Source organism: Chelonia mydas, chromosome 3, assembly GCF_015237465.2.
Source record: "Chelonia mydas isolate rCheMyd1 chromosome 3, rCheMyd1.pri.v2, whole genome shotgun sequence".
NCBI lineage: Eukaryota > Metazoa > Chordata > Testudines > Cheloniidae > Chelonia > Chelonia mydas.
In genome coordinates, this window is record NC_057851.1 from 44,829,636 (window position 1) to 44,836,566 (window position 6,931).

Here is a 6,931-nt window from a genome sequence, read left to right on the forward strand (position 1 = left end):
GGGGGAAGCTCTCCCATTCGTGTAGTAGCATCTTCACTAAGACCTGGTCTACACTACAGAGTTAGGTTGATTGTAAGCTGCCTTTCATCAACCTAAGTGTTTACACTAAAATTTGGCTCCTACCAATGTAGCTGCCTCACTATGCCAATTTAGGCCTGGTCTACACTACAGTTAGATTGACATAAGGCAGCTTACGTCAACCAAACTCTAAGGCCTGGGCTACAGTGGGGGCGGGGGTTCGAACTAAGATATGCAACTTCAGCTACGCTATTCGCGTAGCTGAAGTTGAAGTAGCTTAGTTCGACATACCTGGCAGGCCTCACGGTGGCGAGTCGACCGCGGCGGCTCCCCCGCTAACTCCGTTTACTCCTCCTGTTGAGGTGGAGTACAGGCGTCAATTCGGGGATCAATTTATCGCGACTAGACAAGAAGCAATAAATCGATCCCCGATAGATCGATCACTACCTGCCGATCTGATGGGTAGTGAAGACGTAGCCTAAGTGTCTACACTAAACTGTAGCTCCCACCGATGTAACTCACCCACTACACTGACAATAACTCCCTCTCCGTGAGAGGCATAGCACTTAGGTTGATGTAGTTAGGTCAGTGCAGTGTCAGTGTAGACCCTGCGTTGCTTACGTTGACTATTACTGGTTTTCAGAAGCTTCCCACAATGCTTCACACTGACAGTTAAATTGGTGGAAGTGCTACTGGTGAGGATGCACACCGCTGACACAAGGAGCATAGTGTGGACACACACAAGTGATTTAATTACTGCAGCGCCTGTATGCAGACATAACTTGTACATAATTATAACATAATTTTTTAGTGTAGACATGCCCTGAAGCACTATAGCAGTGCAGCTGCATCACTGCAGCTTTTTACGTGTAGATCCACCCTGAGTGTGAAGGATTCTAGACTGGTGTAATTCAGCTTTTCTTGCTGGTATAGCAAGAAAAGCAACTAAAATGATGTTGCGAGAATGTGTAAATTAAATTAGGCCACTGCTGCTTCCATTTGCATCTTCAAGTTTCTTGAAGACTAATTACACTGGCTTAAACTACCTTACAATCATTTACATATCAATAAGTGGGTATAAAATGGCCTAAGGATGTATAAGTGTATTGGAATATGAATGACAAGGTGGTTAAGGTAATTTTTTAATGGACAACTTCCCTTAGTGAGAGAGAAGCTTACACAGAGCTCCTCTTTGGGTCTGGAAAAGGTACTCAGTGTCATAGCTAAATACAAGGCAGAAAAGATAACATGTTGCAAGAGAACATTCACAATGTGGTGAGCAGTTAACACCTTCGCAGCTGTAGGACAAAAGAGGGCTACTGGGTTACAGACTGCTGTAATGAGCCATAAATTCAGTCTTTACTGAGTCCATGATTTTTAGTTTCTCACAAAGTTATGAATTTAGCTCCAGATACATCTTTTGAAGGTGTTTGTGCAGGTTTCCTTTGAGGCTGAGAACTGAGAGGACAGATATGGAGTCATCCTTTTGTGAAAAGCGTTCGCCTCTGGGTGATATGGTGCTTTTATCTTTTATTTTTCTGTGTGAATTCACTGGGGAGTGCAGTGATTGTGACGTTGGCAGGCAGGTGCCAGCTCATGCCAAAGTACCCATGTCTCAAATGAACACTGACAAATACATCCAAGTGAACCAGATTGGCTCCAGCTGTGTTAGTATTGTTGAAATAGGTATTCAAATTATAAGAACGTTGTGTTGTGTTGTAGCCATGTTTGGTCCCAAGATATTAGAGATACAATGTGGGTGAGGGAATAGCTTTCTTTGGATCAAATTCTGTCCATATATGAGCTCACCCACCTTGTCTCTTTAGTGTTTAGACTTTATTTAATGCTTGTGAGTTGCTCCATGCATTAATCTTTCTTATAATATCTGTATGCCACACTATAAGGTTATATTTGAGTGGTTGTATTGTGAGCCTCTGAGACTATGTAAATCACCAGAGAGAAGAGAGACGTTAAATAGTGTGAACTGCTGACCTGCAACAGAGTCTTATATCCTTCTCAACAGGAAAGGCCATTCAACACTAGATGGACTCCTGGGGGAATTCTGCGCCAAAAAAAATTCTGTACACAATATTTTAAAATTCTGCAAATATTCTTTGTCAAAAGAATACTACATAATCATGCCAGTTCCAATTATTCTGGTAATGTATTACAAAATACCTGTAAGCAAGTATGTCTGTAACAATACAGACACACACAAATTCCCCCAGGAGTAGAGAGTTAAAGAAACCCTTATGACAACCCAGTTCCTGTTTCTCTGCCCTCCCCAGAGCCCAGCTAGGGGACCAGACACCCACAACCCCTCTCCCCAAGTCCAGCTGTGGGGGCCCCCCTAGCCCAGATACCTGCACTCCCTCCCCTCCAGAGCCCAGTGGTACCCCCCTAGCCTGCCACCAGCCCCCTCCCTCCCAGAACCCAGCCATGCCCCCCCAGCCTAGACACCTGTCACCCTACTGCCCAGGGATCCAGAAGGAGAAACAGCCTGCTTATGTGTCCCAGGCTTGTGTGGAGTTCCCTGCACACCGCTGTCTCCTTCCATCAGAGCATGCTGGGAACTGCAGCTGTGAGGAACCCTCTAGCTCCCTCTCCCCCACCCCCCTCACAGTGTCCTCTATGTGTGAGCTGGGCTCTGCCAGGTCCAGCGGCCCCTAGTGGGAGGAAAGGAAATTATGCAAAAAAATTAATTTCTGCAAAATTCTCCATTGCACAGTGATGCAGAATTCCCCCAGGAGTAAAAAGACTTTGTTCTTCTGCACTCCTCACTATGAAGATTAGTCATGCAAATGGATTCCTCCCATCAGCTGAGTTTGCATCTCAGAGCATGTGGCAAGAGGGGGATAAAAATCCCAAACAAAAGGAACTAGGAAGCTCTAAGCTGCTTGGACTCTGGGGACAAGATTTTCTAGACATACGCAAGAGATCTCCAGCTGCTTATCCTGGGTTAGCCCTAAAGGACGGATAAAGCTTCCTTTATTATAAAAGCTTCTATTACCATTTGAAAATTAAGATTGTGACTTGTGTATATGTTTACATGCTTTAACCTTATAAATAACTCTCGTTTCCCTTTCCTATTAAATTTCTGTAGAATTTCCTATAGAATTGACTACAACTGTTGTCTTTGGAGTGAGGTTTAAGGTGCAATTGACCTAGGGTAATCATTCTTTGGGACTCGGAGTAAACTGAATATTGCTTCAATCTTGGTGTAAGGGACAGACCAGGGAGCCAGGAGAGGACCCTGCCCCACACAGGGGTGAAGACCTCATAAGGGAACTCCTCTCTTTTTGTTTACACTGGCCAACGTTCACAGCCCTGCAGCATTCATTGCAGGGCTTATGCTCAGAGTCCCATCTGCAAGGAAGGGTGCTGGGGGTTGTGTGCAGTGCTGCATGTAGGGAGGTGAGGAGCATGTTTTATTGTTGATGTTTTAGTATTTTTGTTAATCTTAATCCTTTCCTTCCCTAGAGCCTCTGTGTCCTGTCCCCAGCTAAGTTCCCTGTGTAGTATTATTCTGTGTGTGGCACTTCATTGGTTGGGGCTGGTATTAATCTGTTGTGGTGTTCATGTACTGGGTTATATTCCTGGCAAATAGGATAGTAGTACTGGTCATTTTCCCAAGGGAGGGCACCCCTTGTGTCCCAGGCGCACAGAGGAGTCACTTTGGCTGTGGGCACCAGGTGCCAAAATAAAGAACCAAGGACTCCACCCATGTGAGGTGGGGAGAGAAGCCACAGGTTTCTGATTAGCAAGCACCGGGAGAGAAGGCTTGAGGCATGCCTGGGGAGAGTGGTTACATTTAAATTACAAAACAACATGAATTCATGCTGCAGCAAGTGGGAGGCTGAAACAAATGGCAGCCTGATGAATGGATTGTTAACCTGTGCATTGTCCATTGTCCATTTTAAGGTGTATAGATTATCATTCTTTTTTCTAAAAATCACTTTGTTGGTTATTTTATTTTTAATAGAATGCCCTAGACACACAGGAAATTGCAGCTATTACTCTCCCTTCATTTAATATTAATGGCTGTAGGGATTTACAGAAAGGCTGGCAAAAGAGGCATTCTCCTCTGCATTCCCTCTCTGTTTTCTCCCTCTTCCACAATATATTTTACTTGAGGACAGCCCGCTGCTTCTCAGAAACTGCTCAGTGCTGCTGCCAAAGAAGCAGTGGGATCTGTTTGACGCATCTCTTAAAGATAAATGCTACCAGTGGTACTTCCTTGCAGCTTGGCCATGGTGTTAAATGGCAACTGCAAAACAGGCAGGCTGTTGAGAGGTGTATATAGAGTAGGAGAAGAGGGTGAAATTAGAGCAGATTTCCATGGCTACCTTCACTGTGGTCCCAATTCAGCAGTCCATCCTTATTCAGCAGCACAAGCTTAAGTGCTTTGCTGAATTGGGATGGACCTAAACACGTGTTCAGATGCTTTGCTGAATTGGTGTCCACAAGCTCATATGATCTTTAAGCAGTAGTTGAAACTTGCTTTCTGTTGTGAAAAATCAAATCTGGTGCCTCATTCAGTATGCTGTCAAGTTAGTGCAGAACTAAATCTTTCAGTTCTTTGTCATATAGATTTAAAAATGAAGAGGCTGATCTGTAATGTAGGAAGAGATGTTGCTTATTTGTGTGATAAATATGTCTGCCATAAAATTTATACTATAAAAAAAAATAAAACCTGGACTCTGAATGGGAGATAAGACAACATAGCCCCAAGTGAACGATGGCAATTTCTTTGAGATATCAGAAGCTATAAAACAAAAATTAATCTGGATTCATATTTATATGGTGTAATATATTGTGTGCGTAACATCATAAACTGAAAGATACAAGGCATTTTACTAGGAATGATGGATTTATTTCAATATTGGTGGAAATTTAAATTAATGGTTATAGGTTAGGTTTGCATAAATCAGTCCCTTTTTTTTTTCTTTCACCTAAATGAAGTACCAGACATTTTCCTCAATGGGGGAAATGGTTGACAGATATAAATTGGAATTTAAGCTTCTTAATGGAGATTTGATATATTCTCTGTAGGCTTATAAATTTGGAAATATCACTTGTTACAGAAGTTTCATACTGATAAATAAGAAACTGAGAGTTAAATGCATTGGGCATTTACAGTTAAACCCTATTCTTCTTGTACATGCATGTGAAATCACATTAGTCTTGATAGAAATGGTGTAATAAAATATATAAACATGCAAATGCAGCAGGTTAAGCTATTGTGCTGATATGATTTGGGAATGTCCTAAAATGTAATAACTAGAGCTAGCTTAAAAGTGTTTCCACTACCCGCCACCCCCCTGACTACTGAAATGAAAACTAACAATGAAAATTAACAACTTTCCGTGGAAAATTTCAGTGGGACAACATATATTAAATAAATTTTCCTGGGGAATGGGTAATTCTACAATTTCAGTTATGTGAAAAATCCAGTCTTTTAAAGGTACACCTCGAGGAGGTGCTACAACCTGATAGAGCCATTGTCTGATGAATACCATTTAGGAGCTGGAGTCAAACTGCAAGATTGGATTGAAGTGTCTGACCAGCATGCTGAGACAACAGATGTAACTGATTGGAAGTTTCATTGGTGGATGAAAAGCAAGCTTAATGAGGTAAGGATACCAAGCTTATCTTGTCCAAGTCAGTGCAATTAAAATGACCCGGGCCTTGTCCATGAAATAAGGAAGGCTAGACTGAACTGGTTTTATAGCCCCTAAATGTAGAAGAGTAGTGACTTCCGATCTCAGCAAATGATTGTTAGAGGAATCCCTGACAAGGGACATGGAAAGGGGTTGGGTGGGAGAGATGGAGGCAAAATGAATGAATAACAGGATGTGTTTACTTCCAAAGCCCATTTGTTGGATTTTGTTCTCTCCCATACAGGCTGTATCCAGAGTGGTGGAGGAGGGGAGGATAGTGCAGAAGATGGTTGAGAGCCTGAACCAAGCCATCAAAATTGTCATTTAGCTGACAACATGGATGGCTGGGATGAAGTAGCTGTGGCAGCTGGTTGGCTTCTTTGAGTATCTTGGTCTCTTGGCTGGTTGTTCATGTGGCCTGTGGAAATTCGAGAAATGAATTGGGAAGATCAATGGGATATTTGAGACTTGCTAAATTTTCTTTTATTTGCAGGTGTATACATTTTGAGGGATCTAAGGGTAGCCCTCGAGTCCTTCAAAATTTGAAGCAACTCATCAGTCGATTTAGAGAATACTTGTGGCCATCCAAAGGGAGGTCCTCAGCAGTATTCTGCGATTCCCAAAAGAAACTGGACACCTAGCGCCAAGATGGTTGTCACATCATGATCATGGTGGAAATGGACCAGGTTGCCATATCAGCTGCATATAAGGAGGACTGTAATAATGTTCTCATTAAGAGTTGCCCTTCATTGATGTCCTTAAATTGTTTGCAGTGTTCCTCTGGCAAATGCACAATAAAGGTGTTGAATTTATTGTAATTCAGATATGTCAAAACAAGGCTGAGCACTTGGTGGTTTGAAATGCAGTGTTACAGAGGAGTAACTCTTGCGACTGAAGAGATGAAGTCACTTCTGCTCCTTGCTGTAATGAGAGGACTTTGTTTTGTGCTGTCTATCACACTTATTTACTGTTTCCACAACCAGAGAATTCAGTAAAGACTCTGAGTACTTGGCTAGAACATAATATTTTTGTTGGCACATTTACAGGTAGTGGATGCTGTAGCCAGAGTCTGCCAGATAGTCTTAGCAAGTTCTAATAAACCCAGATTCACAAGAAGGGCTGAAGGTGCAGAAGCTGAAGCATGTAAAATGTCCAGGAGCTTATGATGAGAGTCTTGGACCTTCGCTATAGTGATTTGAAACATATATCCACTATGCACTTCATCAGCTCCTGAAATTATCTAAAGTTATTTG

The 6,931-nt window shown here is 42.4% G+C and overlaps 1 long non-coding RNA gene across 1 annotated transcript in view; it reads left to right on the plus strand.

The window, feature by feature from the left end:
* The window catches only part of LOC122464958, an 82,217-nt gene extending 75,701 nt beyond the window's left edge, over window positions 1-6,516 (plus strand). The window contains exons 2-3 of the long non-coding RNA XR_006289425.1: window positions 5,542-5,651; window positions 5,923-6,516. This is a non-coding gene — a long non-coding RNA (uncharacterized LOC122464958). The remainder of the gene's footprint in view (window positions 1-5,541; window positions 5,652-5,922) is intronic.
* The last annotated feature ends 415 nt before the right edge of the window (window positions 6,517-6,931 follow it).